Here is a 19,170-nt window from a genome sequence, read left to right as displayed (position 1 = left end):
AAAATATGTTGACTGATAGCTAAGCTAACGTTATAACGAGAAATTATATAACCAAAATTATATTTAAATATGGATGTTAGTGAGCTTCGCATGATATTGAGGCATAAAAAGAGGTAACACTGAAGATAAATGATTATTAGGGAAATATGAAAATTGGAGCATTGGTTAGGCGTAACCTGTATAATAATATACTGCTCATAACTGCTGATACATCTCTGTGCAAATTATTATTCACTCTTACCATTCCACAATCAACTATGCTCATTTTTTCGCGAGTTATTCGGTTATGATTCTACATAAGTCACATGTTTGGTTGATTTCTTAACAATTTAACTCCACCGTATAATGTAACCGCACAGCATTGCTTTTTACATTAATTGAAAAAGTCTTCGCATTTGATTTCAGGATTAAAGGAAGCAAACATTGAAGACATATATTTTTTTAAATAAATAAATCGTCAATAAGAGATTTGGATTTTAACGACGCTGATTTGACAGTTTTTCATGAAATACGGGAATTTGCCGAAAAGAAGAATTAATCACTAATGATAAAAATGGTCCTCAAATCATTTTTCGTGACACGGTTCTTTACAGTGATGCATAATGTAAAATATGTGTTCGTTCAGGAGCTTTCATTACAAATTTCCTCATTTGTCTCAGACATTATTTTCATGGAACATATTCTAATGCATTTTAAATCATATTCGCACCTACGAGCAGACAGTTCTATTTAAAACTATTTAACACACTTTATCAATAACCACGAGTTGCCATATTGTCAGTGATATACCAGTAGGGATATAGTCTATTCAACTCAATACTAGAAATATTTTTAATTGTAATCAAATAGTTTTTTCTCTTTGAATCTCGTTTGAAAGTTTCGTCTTTTAATATATGTTTTGTGTTCATTTTGGTTTTCGTTTAACCTTGTTAGAAACATTGGGTTGCAACTAGAAGCTGCGATTCACACACACACACACACACACACACACACACACATATATATATATATATATATATATATATATATATATATATATATATATATATATATATATATATATATCGCAGTATCAGACTGTTCTGCGCGTCGGGTAATTGTGCGCAACGATACGTCATTTCTGTAAACATTGGATCACGTGTTGGTTAGATCGAAAATCTAATATGTCTCAAGAAAGAACGATCGTCCTTTAATTAAAGAAAGCGATATTCATAAAGTGTACAAAAATATCCCACATATCTATTCTAAATTTATGTGAAAATTTGATTTCTAAATGTCAACATGAAGACCCACTCCATGACCTTTTTGACTTCTAATATTTTTCTTTTAGAATTATACAAATAAATAAATTATATAAAATACAGAAATGCTTACCTTAGAACAATATTGCTTCTTTATCCAAGTTTCTAATTTTGCAAGAAGTTGTCCCACTCCTACTTTATTGTTTGCTATCTAACTTGTCAACTTGCCGATCAAACGGTTTCTTATGAAATTCCAGGGGTTTTAGTTTGTTTCTAAATTCTTTAGTTGTTTTTTTTCCACAAACGAGATGTTATAAACACATTACATCCGATTCGTTGTTAACCATTATAGCTTAGTTTTGATAAGATGTTGAAATTTTACTAATTTTTTGTACAAGATCGGTTTATCTCTTGTCATGTAGTGGCATTGTTACGTTGACTTTTATAAAACCAGCTTTAAGCTTGGCCTAGTTCCTCGACTTAAATGTTGACAGAAAGAGTCCAAAGTAATGTGTTTCATTTCCATGGCCTTATGCATTAACGTTACATCTTTTAAAAGCCATGCCCAGAATAGGTCGACATATCGCCAGTCATGAACGCACAGGGGTAGTATTCCGTGTGTGAAAAATTATTATTAATTTAAACAGAATGATCTGGTGACAATGACCGCTTTTCAAATGCTAAGCATTGCAATATTTTATTTTCGTCATTCGGTCGACTTCGTATGCATGTTGCGTCAGTATTGGTGACGGAAAACATTGCGCAGAAAAGCCAGATAACGGTACATATATATATATATATATATATATATATATATATATATATATATATATATATATATATATATCAGAAACTAAGCATGAATATAGTACTACATTGTTTACTTTCTCAAGGCGGTCGTCACAAGAAAGAATTACCAACACGGAAACGTATACCAAATATATATTCCTTTTACTGATCTTTTATTACGGTGAAGTCATGACCTCACAATATCATGCTAATATATCTGGTGGAATAAAGGAGAAGACTGCATTATTCGAACTGCTTACATTATTGAAAATCAGATATTACAATTTGGCGGTAATATTTTGTTGTTGTTGCAAGACGTCTGCAATTGACCCAAGTTACAACTGTTTGAAATAAAGGAACATATTAGGTTACGGCAATCTTGAGATATCTGTATCTTGTAGCCGATATATGGTCACCCAAAATACTGTCCAGGAAAATTTAACAAATATAGTCCATAGAGTAAAGATAACATCCTGTCACAGTTAAGATTTATATTAAAGAAACAGTTTTTACTGATTCTAAAGCCCACCCATGATAGATATAAACACTATCACATGCGCAATATAAAGTAATACAAAGTAATATGCTTAATAACGTGCAACGTCTGGTCAGTCCAGTATGTAGGGTGATCAACAAAACTAAACAATCAGATGCATAGATCCGATAGTCAACCCCCCCCCCAAAAAAAAAACAAGCAACAAATAAGTCAGAAGTTCCTTTTGAGAAATCGTTTCCTTCTCTAACATTATGCTCATTAACAAAGTCCGCAATAAAAAATGAAACCTTTAAACCAAATGAGCAATGGAAATTCGCTGCCTAAGAGCCATCAGCCCAAATGAACTGAAACAAGAAAAATAAAAAGTATGCAAATATATTATCTATGTTGCTGTTTTTAATATTTTCTATCTTTTTGCCCTTTTTTAGACAATTCCTTATCGTTATTATATCAGCCTCCATTACGTATATGTTCCTTGAGAAACACGATCGCCCGAAGATAATGTGCATTTAGAAAGATTATTATGCGACATGCAATTGTCACATTTTCTTCTCATATTTGTCTTACTTTAATAATTTTTAAATAAATAGTGATATAATCAAATACTGCAACCACAGGTGACGCTGTTGGCAATTCCGCATCATCCACCCCGTCTCCCCGAGACACGAAGTACAGCAGTACCTGCTGACAGATGCTGCACAGAGTGTGCTATCTATGGGGTACCAGCCCAAAGTAGTGTTGTCTGCGATTAAGAGGGTGCTGGCAAAAAAGGGTAAGTACATTATAAAAAGGAAAACAAATTTGACTGTCTATTGTCCACTTATAAATATATAGATATTAGGGACGGAGGTGAGGTGCTGTCCAAAATCTAATAAAAATAACTCACTATTGGTGCCTGGAAAATGCGCCTACTAACGGATAGTACATTAGCAGACAGACCGGAGCTACGAGCAGCTATAGTTATCAGTGAACTTGCCAGATCTAACATTCAGATTACAGCCCTCAGTGAACGTCGCCTGGCTGAGGAAGGACAACTAACACGAGTGGCCGAAGCAAGCAAGAGTGACATAAAGCTGGTCCTGGGTTTGTCATTTAATCACAGCTAGTCAGAAATCTCTCTCCCAAATGGCGTTATTGGCAAGCTAATGCTGGTAGAACATCCTTTGTCTGAAAAGCCACCTGCAAACATCATCAGCGAATATGCACCACCAACAATGACCAGCCCAGATGAGTAAAAACACAAATCGTATGACGACCTGAATTACATTTTCGCAGAAGTACCGAAGGCGGGCATGCTTATCACCCTCGGCAACCTCGACGCGTAAGATGGCACAGATCACCAGATATGATCAGGTGTCAATAACAAAATGGCTCTGGCTAATGCAAACACAATGGACTCCTGCTATTGGGGAAATGCGCTAACCACAACTCCTAATTACTATTACAGCCCTCCTCCCGCCAAAAACGCAACCAAATTCATCCACGCTTCAGGCAATGGCATCTCATCATCAGGAGAACAAGCAGGCTGACGAGTGACGAAGGATATGTGAAGTAAAAAATGCTTGACACCCATACAGTCTCCAATCTCACCATGCTGCCTGAGCTTGGCAGATAACTTCAAAGTTAAAAGGTGCTCAAAAAGTTTAATGTCATCAAATTGAAACAAGAGGATGTAAAACATGTATTTGTCGAAATAACTGTGCAGCTAACAACAAACAATGGATACAAACTACGCGAATGTCATGAAAAGTATGGCATTTTCCGACACAGTTTACTTGGCTGCATCTTCGTAACTATGGGTCTCACCACACATACACATCAAGATTCTTTTGATGACAATGGTGATACCATAAAGAGACTACTGAATGAGAAACATCGGCTACACAAGGACTTAGCACTTCATCAACAATATCGACAGCATCCAACGACATCAGGAGGATTATACAATGCAAAGCCAGAGAACTGAATAGATTCCGTCCTACCCACACGGGAGTGATAAGAATAAATTGTATGGTTCTTTGCAGACAATCTCCGGGCCACGGGCAACAGGAACATAACCAATACATGAAAGTTGTCAGCAGCAAAAGTGCTAACTGTCAAAGAATATATGGTACAAAATGGGTAGAACACTTCAACAACATCATCAATCAACAATCATCTATCAGTGAGGACCCAACTGATCGACTACCAGAAGTGGAAATCCCTGGATAAATTGCCCATCCTATAACCCTGACTGAAGCTGAGAAAACAATTGACCTGCACAAACGACAACACAAATATAAAAAATGTGGCACTTTAAGTATTTCGTTCTCTTGCATGATCACAGTGAGATAAATGCATCAATCATTTTGTGTCGTTGTGGTCGTAAAGATGGATTGGTGTCTAAGTTATTCTCATATGTCGTCCATCTCAAAGTGTGATAGCAATCATACCTTGAATTTGGAACAGTAAGCACGGCCAATGTATTATAAATACACATCTTTCTTCATTCTGGAACCCATGTTATGTTACGGTGCTTTGAATCTTATTTAAGCTTTCGATTAGACTTCTTCTGTAAATCTTAGATCTCAAAGATTGGAATAAATGTTTACTAAACTTAAACTGTAAAATTATTAAGCACTGCCCTTCATATTCAGGCACACTCTCTTACTCTAACGCAAGTGAAAGTTGATATCATTTGAAAATTTTAGTTAAGGTTTCGGTTTTAGTAATTATTTTTATAGTAATAAATGCTACAGATTTGGAGAGATACTTGTCCTATTCTCAAGAAAAATGTATTGTCAATGTCTATTAGTCCCAAATCCTGAGAGGTATAAAATTATCATACTTACACTGTATGATTATTATTGCACTGCCAAGGCCTTTTCTAAATAAAGACATATCCATATTAAACTCCGTATTAAATATGAGGCGCGGGAGAAACACCTAGTTCGTTGAATTTCGTTTTGACTAAGTGTTATATCTAATTGCGCTTCCAAGGTAGATATTTACGAAAAAAGGATGCAATGTATCGCTCTAAAATAACTTCTACTTTTGCAAGGTATAAATTACTTTTAGTAATAGGTAATTTGCTGTTTTATCGTTTGCACCATAAAGCATGTCACAGTGCATGTTAAGCAATACGATTTCAAGAAAAGCCGTGTTATTTTAGACGAAATTTCTATTGTTTTAAAAGGAAGTGAAGAATTGAAAGGACAAATTATCATGGAAGCTGTATTTGACATAGATGACGAGGAAGCGGCGAAAAGTGAACTGCCACTAGCATTACCTGATGATGGTAAAGGCGATGAGAACAGTGTTAGAGGTAAAATAAAACCCTTTCTTGTACGGTTGCGTTATTTGCTTAGTAATCCTATCTTTCCTATCCTACGTGTACCATTTTATTTATTGTGCAACGTTCGAAACAAAACTCAAAAATGGACCATACTTATTTTCTTTTTTCTCGACGTTTCCCAAAACCTACTACTGACTCAATGCACAACCGGCTATGTCAATCTAATTGGCTCCCTTAGAAAAAGATCGTGCAGTTTTAGTTTTCTTACTCGTCACCGGATATCCAATCTGAAACACGTTCTTTATTCAGTACCTTCTTCAAACAGTTCATTTATTCAGCAAAGGGAGCAGTTGTACAAGTGGCCGAATGCTACTGTTGGCAAAACTTATGGTAGTCTATTGTGCATATAAAATGGAACACCATGACTAGAAATGAGTCAGTTCGTAGAATATAATATAATTGCTAAGAACTTTAACATCTCTGTAGGATAGAAACCGAAAGGGTTAACTGAGGTGCTGCTGGTCTTACATTCTTCAATAATTTAAAACCTTTTAGTTTTGGAAAGGAAACAATGCTCTTCGTACCGCTTGATCATGCAAACAACAATTTTGCACGATGTCTATGAAATCCGTTGAAGTCTTTTAACAATTTTATCTTTCTTTGTTTCCTGAATGTACTCAAAGAAACAATGTGTTGATAAAAGCTATCATGTGTTTGATATTTTTACAATATTCTTTGAATATATAATTTGAAAAATAATATTATTTTCAAGATTGTAACCAATATGTTTGGTATCATACTGAAATAATTTAATACATCTGTTGAAATCATAAAATCATAAAGTAGAATAGTCAGTTCAACAGAATATTTTAACTGTGTGACCATCAAATTTTCAATTGAATAATTGGATCATGGCCATTACAAAATGTACATTTCTAATATGTTGCCGTTGTAAAATATTAAATAACATTTTTGACGTGTTTGAGGATTAAGTTTAATGGCCTAAACCTTTTAATGTTTTGTTTCAATATTCCAAACTATGTCGATATTGTTAGTTTGTTTAATTTGTTTTTAATATTTGGAATTACCTGGTGAAGTGACCAATGACGATTTCATATTAAAATCTTTGAATATATTAATATCATCATTGAACACAGTTTATCTATATATGTTAACTGTGTAATACATTTTCATCATTGGAAAAAATAAATGAAAAGGAAGAATGCCTTAGATATTTATGCTACAATCCAAATAGACGTGTAACGTGCAAAAGTGCCAATACAACTTGGCATAAGTTTAATACTTATAGAAAATATATTAATATGCAGGACTGAGAATGGATAGAAGCACAAACTACATACACACTTGAAAAACAGTTTTAATTCTGTGATGATAATTATTAACTATTAAACGAGCAGATGGATTTGTTGACAGATAGACATTAATGCAGTCGTCACTGGATCATTAAGAAAAACCCTTGGACGATTACAAGTTTTTTGAAACAATGAGGCACTTACAAATCACCCCAAAATTATTAGAGAAAAGATATTTACCATTATCAATGTATCGATTCATTTGACAATTTCAATGAAGCCGATCTTCAACCAATTGAAAAGTGTTGCTGATAGCATAGCAAAGCAGAGGTTACAAATGATGATGTTGAATATTTCAAAGACGCGGTGGATCATTTTTGTTTTATTCATCGTGTGATCTGCATAATATGAAAATGGTAATTTGTTGCTTTGTGATATATTTCAAGAATGTGTATATGTGTAAATACAAAGTTAGATCGTGCCCATTACATTTCAGTCCCATGACTGACCCATTTTTGTAGCTTACATTAAGTGTAATTGCGCTTGTAGGTTTTAGCTAATTATAATGTTTCAGATGCTTTAGTACGACATCTGTGTATTTCCCTAACAGTAATGTTATGCAGATGAAGAGAGCATTTTCTAAAACGATTGTGACTAGGGCAGATGAAAACTGAAGAATGTATCATGTATACAGCGTGTGTCGATGTGTCAAGATATGGTTGTAATGAACGTTGTTCGGGCAAATAAAAATAACTTCAAGCTACTCTAAGAGAAATATAATTATAACGAAATGGAAAGATAATGATAGGGATGGTTATTTTCCCGAAGTTGATCTTTACGTACCTGAACATTTGCATGATTGTTTTTCTGGCTATACATTGGCACAAGAAAAGATTGTTCCTTCAAAAGATTATATGTACAACATAAACTTAATAAAGAAAGTACATAACTGGAAGGGGCCCCGAATGGCCGAGTGGTGTAAAACGCTCACCGTTCCGGATCACTGCTATCTCACCTCTGTCTGCGTGTGTTCGAGTCCAAGGCTCGGCTAGCGTGGGTACGTGGAAATGCCTGCCAGTAGCTTCTCGTGGTTCGGTGGTTCTTCCCTGGGTTTTCCAGGGTTCTTCCTCCACCAATTACACTGGCAGCCATGTATAGCCTATCTTGTGCTGAAAAATGGCGATAAACCCTAGAACAACAGCAATAACATAATTGGAAACTGACACACCAAAATTGTTATGTTACCTGGTTCCTTGTTTCACAATAACATTGATAGCATTCATTAAAAGAAATTAAAATTCTGATACAAGGTGTTGAACTGACAAAATTACACAGGGTAATATTGACCAATTAATGAATATTGTCTGGGATTATATATCAAACTAAACGCACTGGAAAAAAAGCTACCAACAGTTTCGGTATTGTTCAAATGTAATGAGGAATGTTGAGTTTGAAGGACAATATGAAAATTCAGGAAACAAAGAAAGTTATATACAGAAAAAAATGCGAAAATATCTTGAGGTATTTTCTTTTAAGAAGAAGAACCAACAGAGTATGGTGTTCTCACAGTTGTTGAAAAGTGCAAATGGTTAACATAGTCATTTTATTACAAAAACAAAACAAATACATGTCATAATATACGATTGTTAATGACACGTGACAAATTTTCTATGAGTCAGTATCAAACCTGGTGATTATTTTTTCACAACGATATGAAACAAAATATGAATGATTCACAAAATATAGTTATGTCACATCATTGGTAAAATAAAATTTCCATGATTCTTACTAGGCTAATTGAACGGCGTTTATGTGTAATAATTTGTCGGGTTGAGATCAAAATTAAATATTTTCAATACAGACAAATTCTGAAAACGAAAATTAATCCAGGTGAATAAATAAAAGAATTCAAAATATACAATATTGGAAAACAATAAATACATGTCGGGAAGTTCATTTTCTTCGGCAGAACATGTTTAACTAATTTGGAAGAAAATCTTACACATATTAACTTTTCCTACAACCTTATAATTTAACCCCCCAAAAGATGCTTGAATAAGTTTCTGTTTAATAAATTGTTTTTCGTTTCTTTTGCTGTATGCCAGGTATTGCATCATCTTCCAAACATATACTATCCATGAACATATTAGATTTTGACGAAAACGAAGGAGCCCAAAATTGAATCTCATAGTTTATGTAATATGATAATCACAGAAGTATGCTTCTAACTAATATTCGAAAAAGTGAGCAGCAGCAAAGTAATATAGTTTAGCAGATACCTTATTCTATGATCCAGTTTAGCAGTCATCAAACAAATAAAAGGTAACATAAACAGCAACAATATATATATATATATATATATATATATATATATATATATATATATATATATATATATATATATATATATATATATATATATATATATATATATATATATATATATATATATGTGTGTGTGTGTGTGTGTGTGTGTGTGTGTGTGTGTGTGTTTGTGTGTGTGTGTGTGTGATTTCATTTTCTGTTATATGCATGGGTCAGAGAAATAATTCCAGTCTAACCAAGACATATTTTATGTTTTTATATTGGGTTTGTATCATATCCAATGCAACGTTTTAAAACACGTAGTAACATTACATGTTTTCACACAATCGCTCCTTTAACTAGTCCATAATATCATTCCTTGTATTAATCTGTTTCAATACCGTACTAAACGTTCATTGCCAAATAATATAATTGATCACAATTTGTATTTTATAACCATTTACTTTAATCAATTTATAAATGTGTAATTGATTGTGCTTGTTTTGAAACACACTTGGTCTATCTGATATAAAATCAATATGTGTTTTTTTTATTCAATTCCTGCCTTTCTGTAAAGTTGTGACGTTATTGCATATCGCCAAGTTTCAGTCAAGTTTAATGTTGATCGTGTTCATCTGAAGGTTTGAAGATTGATCCATGCATAATGTTAAATGGTAAAGTAGGCAACTGTGACGTTAGCGGTGTGAAGTATATCTGGCAAGGAATGGCAAACATTGTTATGTAATCAAAACAAAATTCTACACCACTTTCATATACACTGATTAATTGTTTCATGCTGCATGAAAATATTTTACAATTCATTTGTTTTTCTTCTATTTGTTGCGGCGTCTAAGCTTGCGATATTTTGAATAGCATATTCTGTTCGAGGGCATTTGATTACATTGATTCGTGATGTCTTAACATGCCAATATCAAGAGTGAGTAGCTTTACAATACGCAACAAATTGTGTAAGTTTGTCTTTCGTATGATGCTTTTAGAGAGAATCAAGATATCAGTTTTACCAGTTACTACTTCATTATTCCTTGTAACGAATTCGTTTTAATTATGATTTTTTCCTACAGCCATAAATTTGTATACACCGTAAAAGGGTTTGAATGTATGCAGTTAATTAAATATCACTGCAAAATTCTAGAGTGATATTTTTGTATAACATTATTTCCATATTTTTAGCAAAATTCTTTATATGTGCATTGCTTAGTATATATAATTTACATTGTTTGTTAGATTATTTTTTTGTTTCATTATATGTTATTGATAATGTGACATTCTATGTTGGACTTGACCTTGTAAAACTTAAGTTCATTTCCTACCAAGCATTAATTATTGATTTGAGTTTTTAGTAAATATATTTATCTCAATGTGAGACCTGTACACTGGAAATTCCTTATGTAATGATGGGTCTACATATTGTTTACTACATATTTCATATTGCAATTGTAGTAACAGACTTCTAATTATATGTAAAAAAAATTAATAAATATTATGAACTTTCAGAGGTTTAGTTTTCATTTTGTAATTTTTTTTCGAAAATGTTAATTGTGACCTGAAATCAGGTGGAAAGCTAAATAATCTTCTTAATTGAAAAAATATTCATTCATGTTAAAGATCTAACAGAATCAATTGTATTATTGTTGTTTCCAGTAGTCATTTGGGCTGAAATTGATATCTTCAAATTATTCAATTCAAGTGATTTTTGTCTCTGGTGCTGATAAAAATAAGATTCGTAGACAGAAATATTTGTTAGGAATTATAGTGTGAATTTAATCCTGGAATTGTATTACTGTGGTTCAGCAAATGACTATTGGTACAAGATCATGATACAGGCCACCAATATCAACACTTTCAGCTCTGAATTTAATTTGGATTTCTACTAAATTTTATTCAGAACGTAAATTATTAGGACTTTTGTCTGTAATGCTATGATTATTTGGAATTTATGATGGAAATAGTATGATACTTATCGCGTAACAGTCAAAATATTGATGCGCATGCTGACACATTGACATCTATTCATTATCAATTCACTCTGTGTTGCCCTCAACCAAAGTCTGAACATTTCAATGAATATTCAATGCTTGCCAGCCCTTCGATATATTACGACTGTGTCAGGCATTGATCTTTTCCACCACCTTTAATTTGGCTATACGTAGAAAACGACGGACATGAGGCAGGGAGTGGAGACAATGGCCAAGAACCTATCGCTGATATAGAAATAGATCCAGAAACGACACTGAAAGAGAACCGAGAACTGCGTAATGTTACGCTTTGTAAGATCTGTCTGGACAATACAAGCAGCGTGGTTTTTCTACCCTGTGGTCATTTAGTGACATGTTTGGACTGTGCTCCCGCTATGAGAAAATGCCCTATCTGCAGGATGCTGATCAAGGGAACAGTGAAGATATGTTTTTGATGAAACCCAGGTACTTTTGCCAAAGGTAAAATACGCGACATTACAGTTTTGTGAAACCTATTAAGATTTTTGACAGTTGTAGTCCAATACATTCTCTCCTATTCAATTAACCATTTTGCTCGTTTCTGTTGAAGTAAATTTGAGTCAACACTCTAGCCCTGGGTCCTCCTTGTGTCTTGCCTAATACGTTACCGTTCCGTTTCAGTCACTATTAGCCTCTATTTCAATATATCATGTTATATTCAGCCAGTATAGATCAAACCAGTCAGCAGCGTAATGCCACTGATGTTTCATTCTCAACTATGTCACATTATATATACACAATATTGCTCCACATTAATCAAGCCACCGGTGTCAGCGATGAAAACTAAAACTACTAGAAATGTTATTCTTGAGACTTCGATGCTCTACAAACGTGCCTAAAATATGATCGAATGACCCAACTGTGATTAGTGGACAAGGGTAACACTATATGCCCTTACCATGCCGTACTTGAGAATACTAAAATGAATCATCTCTCTAAGAAATTCTGAAACAGATGTTACGGCATTCACAATGTTCCCTACAAGCGAAGCACTTCTAACACTAATCATGGCATGTCCATGTCAAGTAAATTAGCCTGGATAAAGACCTCAAGAATTTATTCAAGGACGCTCAGTACAGATATCACTTACACCAATGTATTTTCACTCGATGTTCATTTGCTTACTTTTTTTAAACCAGTTTACATCTGATTCATAATGGTTAAGTATTTCAAAAGATTTCAAGCAAGAAATCGAAAGCGATACACCATAAAGACACAGTATCATTTCTTCGAAATAGAATGTTAACTCAGTCATAAACGAATTGGAAATGAAGATTGTATGATTGTTCAGTCTCTAGTTTGTGACCATCAGCATATTGAATGAACGTATGAATAAACAAATCATTGAACTTTGAATACTAGCATTTTATAGGAGATGTCCATTTTTAAAATCACAAGGTCACGATGCCTCTGTGTTCTTGAAATAATTGAGGTAAAAGACTATCCCATCGCCTTGTGGACCTTTTTAACCTTATGATTAGAATTCAAAGGCGAAAGCTTTCGCAGCACTTTCACATATTGTGACGAAACACTTTTAACGTCTAGCCCAATGCTCATATTTATTTTATCTTGCCTCAACCAAAATAGTAATGAAATTACACAACTCAAAGGATTATGAAAATTACACGAGTGACTTACATACCACTGGAATAGATTTCTGTCCACTAGTACAACTGGACATGAGTCCCGCGGGCCCCTTGTCTCCTTTCCTCGGCCGGACATGTTCATGAATTAAAAAGTGCGACATTCGCACATAAAAGCAGGACTGTAGCGGTTCCATTCCTACAATTCCAATCAATTGAAAATCTCGACCTTCGAGATTTAACCAGTCGCGAAAGCACTAGTTGCGAAAAGGACGTAAATCCTTTAATTGATTAATGTATTGAACAAAGTAGAAGAGATTTTGTTCTACCTCTGTATTGTTTAAGCCACCCTTTCTTCCATGATCATAGTAATCAGTTTGAATTGGGTTTCCTAGTACATACCATTGAGAAGAGGGCTAACTCTGCCATGTTCCTTAGTCGCACATTAGCGTATGTGTTAACATGTAGCTTATGCCTTATGCACAACGTAAATATACCGTTATATCTGGAATCATGAAGACTGGTTAGATAATGTATGCTGATGAGCACTACACCCGTATCAGAAAAGTAGCTTAATGTGAGCCTTATTTAATACGTGTGTGTGTGTGTGTGATTTGGATTTTTAACGTAGTTTTAACACATATTTAGTCATATCGCTACGATGTCTGCAGTGTGACAGTTTATAATCATGTGTAGCACTGGGGCATCATGCCACAGACATGTAGCTTGATGTCCCACCCAGTCACATTATTCTGAAACCAGGCAAACCAGTCCTAACACTAACATATTAATGCTGAGCGCCATGCGAGGCAACTGTTAGTACCATTTATGTAAGTCTTTGGTATGACTCGACCGGGGATCGAACCCTCGACCTCCCAAGCTCTAACCACTAGGCCACCAGAGTAGTCTCATTTACTACTTCATTGACTGGATTTACCTTTGCATTTGAAGTTTATTTACAATCTCTGTTCATGACATCAGCAGAACAATACATTGCATTTATCTAAATAAGTAGCTCAACCTTGAAGAAAAAATAAGGTAAATGTAGCCTACATTCATTCGATTTAGGTCATAACCATATAGTTATTTTCCTGTTATACATTGAATCATGAAACATGTTGAGGAGATGCATCTGGTAATATACCACACCCATGTGAAACAGTGACAGTATTGACCTAGTTTCAGCTTTCATCGACTCTTGGCTAAATTTGCTTGTTTGACTAGTCATCAAACGAGACACATCATATTAGTGCAAGACATTCACGTCACCTTTGTTCTACATTTGCTGATTTAAGTTAATTTTGCTTATAGCTAAGGGCCACATAAATGTGTTGCATGTCATGTACATAATATCTTATCTAGAGTAATGAAACTTGGTTAGATAATACATTTTGATTTCATGCTACATCCATGCTGGTCTACACAAACATGTTAGTATGATCCGTGCAGTTGCATATCAATCTGTTTATTCAATGATACGATTTCTATTTAGTAACTTTAGATTGTATATTGTGATTGGTTACGCTCAACGGGTAAACATGTGATTCATATTGTACAAGAGGGGATCCGGGTGGTCAAGTGGTGTTTAGCTCTCGTTTTGAGATCTCACCTCTTTTGGTATGTAGGATAGCTTGCCAATACGGCGGCAATTCTTTCCGGCGTTTTCCATTGTTCTTCCTCCACCAGTCATACTGGCCACCATGTATATCTTATCTTGCCCCGGGAAGTAGCTTTAATCTCCAAACATCAAAAACAAATTGTACAAGTGAATTACTGTAACAATTAGATAGGTGAAATGTATGCATTTCATCCTGGCTGTCGCTCTATTGTTGTTCAAAGTTAATGACTTTCACCTAGTAAAATCGGACTTTGAGTGGCTGACAAAGCTAATGACATCTGCAACAGATTTTAAGACCAATAGTTAAACGAAAAGAAAGAAAACAGTCTCTGATTTTATCATCTCATTATAGTACATATTCTTTGGTATCATATAAACGAAGCTATTTTATATGGTTTTATGGCTTTCATACCCTGTAACAGAGGCAACTATTTCTTTGTGGTGATTACTTTCGTCAAAAGCTAATTATTGCATGATAATTAATGTTGATGGTGGTTTCTCCTGGCTACTAAAAACTTCGATAAGGCTAGCGGTGTAACATTGATTACAGTGTGAATATTATTAGTTTTAGCTCTTTATATTAATCACTGATGCCCAATTAACTTGCTATGTAACATTTCCACTTTTACATTGAATGTTTTACATGTCTATCAGACACAGCTGATCATATGCAAAACTCTGACTTAATTCAGAAGAAATCAAAGTTGTCTTTGAAGTTCCTTTGATTTCATTTTGGCGTGCTTAAAGATTAATACTTACCAACTGTATTATAATCTAAAGCGCATAAACTACTTTACGCACGTCTCTAGTGCTTCATTTATGTTCTGTATAAACACTAGTTCGCAACCATCAAAAATTGTAATTTATATGATTTTTTCTGTATTAATATAATCTATGTTATACATCTAATACGCAGTGATCGGATTAACCTAACTATGAAGTAGAGGTCAGATGAAGGACTGTAGGCGTTTGCAAAATTATAATATATCTTTTTACGAATTACTTTAAAAAATACATTAGATTTCCAAGCTACCCGGGAAGCGCATATGGCGTTGATTAGGTCTAGTTTGGTATATTTCTCAATGTTATAGTGAATTTGTCCTAACTAAACATTCATTTTTTTTATAGTTTTGTGAACTTCAATAAAATCATAGTAACAACATTCTCCTTGAATTATAATCTTATGAATTGCAAAGGTAGACAATCGCCTCAAAATAAACAATTTTAAAACTTTTAGTTATTTTTTTTTTGTTATTTATCTTTAAAAGCAGTCCATGGCCAGTATACTTACAACTCTACTCTCCCGCTTTGAGAACAGACTGAAGTGGTCCAGTGATCACAGCAACGCTAGTACGAATCTTGTATTGGGTATCTCGCAACTGATACAGTCCAGCAATATAACACCTAAAACATCTTGGAATATATGACTGCAGGATGGAAAATCTAGGTGTGTAATATATTAGATATTTACAAGATATTCAAAATAATTAAATGTCACTTGGTCATTAATCCTTTTGTGTACAATTTGTCTCAGACAAATGTTAATTATTTTTGCCAGTTCGTCTTCAGACAAACCTGGTGAAGAAAAGGCCACAAAAATAATGACATCATAGATCAGTTATTTTCATTCTTCCTAGAGTTTGATTTTGACTTGTGTGTTATAAATTGAATGGTATTTTTTACATAAAGTTTACAAGATATATACATGTTCCCAAATCTTTATATGTAGGACAACCTGGGGTTCCGCATCCATTATTTGAGTAAATCTGTGCAAACCTTTGAAATTGCCTTTATAGCATTCTTTTGGAATATTCGATGTTTTCTTTCAGCAATAATAAATCTTTTTGGAGCAGCCTGTTATTATACATATCATTTTCATAATCTGCAAAATTATAACAGTGCGATTATTGATATAAACGAATTTAAAAGATAACTCATTATTTGAAATATAAATTTAGTACAACTAAATATATATCTAAGAGTATTGCTGTATTACTGTTTTCATAAGACAGTCTGAAGCCATGTACGATTTAAAATATTCCATCGCGACTGTGATGACATGATGTATTGGCAGAGTTAAGACAGCAAGCTAATCTGGTTCTCTGAACTAGGTCTATCAAAGCCAGCTGTAGCCCATCCCAGTTAAAGCTGTATTCAGAAGCCTTGAATTTCAATTTATATCCATATATTTTAAATATAAGATGTATCATTTCAAACCAAATTAAATTGAAATCTTTTAAATGACACTAATATCCTTATCTCGCTGCTCTCTGAGTTTAATTTAATTACAGGTGATATTATATATTCTGTAGTTGTTTGTTTGGTTTGCTTGTTGGGTATGTTTTTGTTGTTTTTATTTTGGCTTTTATGTTTTGATGCATACACGCTCACACACACACACACACACACACACACACACACACACACATATATATATATATATATATATATATATATATATATATATATATATATATATATATATATATATATATATATATTCCTTTAAACCTTTCTCCATATTTGTAGAGACTCTTACATGCACAGAGTTTCTTGCGCTTTTACATTTTTAGATGTTTCAAAATAAAATGGTATGCCAGCTGTTGGTGAACATAGATTAATTGTATGGTTCTCTGCGCTCGGTCTGGCATTGCTTCGAACCTAAGTCCAAATAATAACGAATTCAGAATACATTCGAACTCAGCAGATTAACATATTTAAAACACTAACTGAAACTGAAGACTGAAACCGAAATTAATTTCTTCCCTATTTTTTTTTAAAGTTAGTATAGATTTTCTTTTTTTGCTTGAATTGTTTCGTACACTTGTACAAATTTCTGCATGTGTGCTTGACAGTTTATTTTATACATATTTGTTTTATTGTATATACAAATAAGAGACAGATTTAGATTTGTATCCTCTCGACATAGCTTCATTTAAGATTTAGCTCTACGTATGTGTATATATGGTTATATTTGCTTGCACTTTAAATCACCTGTATTGAATTAGTAATAGATAGTAATTTGTTGACATGATGGTTCTGGATAAAAAAAATATATGATGTTTCAAAGCAAAATAGTTTAGATATTTTTTTTATGTTGCATATTTCCAATATATAACTATATTCTGCACATATACTTATACATTCATCCGATAATATTTAGACTTTACTATGTGAAAACTGCGTGGAGCTTACAGAAAACGATTGTTTCGTATAGTAGAATCATGCAGCAACTGAAAACCTCTTTGCTTGGCCAGTGTGCATATTCTTTAAACATAGAGAAAAACGAAGACTAGAAAATAGATAAGGAGTTCTTTACGTCCAAGATATAAAGATGTTTTGTGGTATTATAGTTACATGAAGGTGTGTATCTTATATATTGACAAATGCAAACATTATGAATACGTATTCAGTATAGTAGCATGAACGAGTTGTCATATTGTAAATGAACACTTCCGATATTTTTGTGTGATTATGAATACACATTTAGATTTTGCATCCAGGTACAAATCATGAAGTATCGCCTTGCATCTTGCATTGGAAATAATTATGACACTTCAAATTATAGTGTACATAATATACAAAGAGTTTACCTTTTTTGTTGTATTCAAGCATTAGATATATATTGTAACATATTGTGTATCCATCAAAACTATCCGTTTTATGTTATTTGTGTCAGAAATTGTGAAAACCAGAAAAGAGTTCTTTTCATTTATGTGGCTGTAATAATGAAATATGTGGAAAATACATATATTTTGTTTATGTTTATTTCAAACATTATATCGATTAATTGTTGTCGGAGATTCTGTATACATTTTGTATGCTTATTTTGTAACATAAGACATTTTTAATCTGATAGTGTGTATTATATATTTATATCTTGTTTTACTATTTTGCTGAACAGAAATTACTTTAATATACGATTCCTCCAAGAACCAGTTTTCTAAAAAAAATACTTAATGATATTTTGTGTAGTTCACAACTTTTGGAAACGTAAATGTAGTTTACCTTTAAAAACAATCCACTTAGTACATTTCAAACATATATGTGTTTTGAGGAACCCCACTGTTTTGGATTTCAAAATAATATTAATTGCCCTCAGTAACCCTAAAATTCTGATATAGAATTGTTTCATTCCCTCCCTCGTTGTAGAACTATACACCACTTACATCATTGTTTTGGTTTAAATTGGTCATACATATATAGTATATAACTTAGAACGATTTTAGGTCGACACACATCGCCTGATAGCGACAGTACAGCAGTGACAACACGAGTGATATGTATAATTTGGTTTGCCTAACCACGAAGTAATAATTGTAAATAGACCAGTTGCATGTGCCACTATAACCTTTAATTCAGAATGTTTTCGTTAAAATTAGCTCGTGTTATAAGCAACATATTGGAAACCATCCATTCCTGATTGTATGTTATTTCCTTCTCTCGACGATACTGAATGTCCGTTGGTTTATTATTTCGTATAGTGACTTTCGAAACTTCTGCTTTTTGTGATAATTGTTATTTGAGAAGGAGGCAA

The 19,170-nt window shown here is 33.4% G+C and overlaps 1 pseudogene across 1 annotated transcript in view; it reads left to right on the top strand.

Moving 5' to 3' along the window:
- LOC149797146 (uncharacterized) overlaps positions 1-17,054 on the top strand; it is a 39,516-nt pseudogene extending 22,462 nt beyond the window's left edge. Inside the window, exons 8-11 of the transcript XR_016421634.1 lie at positions 3,144-3,298; positions 5,702-5,830; positions 11,589-11,873; positions 15,902-17,054. The product of XR_016421634.1 is annotated as an uncharacterized LOC149797146 (transcript). The remainder of the gene's footprint in view (positions 1-3,143; positions 3,299-5,701; positions 5,831-11,588; positions 11,874-15,901) is intronic.
- Positions 17,055-19,170: the final 2,116 nt, after the last annotated feature.

The sequence above is a fragment of the Sinohyriopsis cumingii genome, chromosome 6, assembly GCF_028554795.1.
Source record: "Sinohyriopsis cumingii isolate HCF-2022 chromosome 6, ASM2855479v2, whole genome shotgun sequence".
Taxonomy (NCBI): domain Eukaryota; kingdom Metazoa; phylum Mollusca; class Bivalvia; order Unionida; family Unionidae; genus Sinohyriopsis; species Sinohyriopsis cumingii.
The sequence above is the reverse complement of the archived record's forward strand: the minus strand, read 5'-3'. Positions and strand labels throughout refer to the sequence as shown.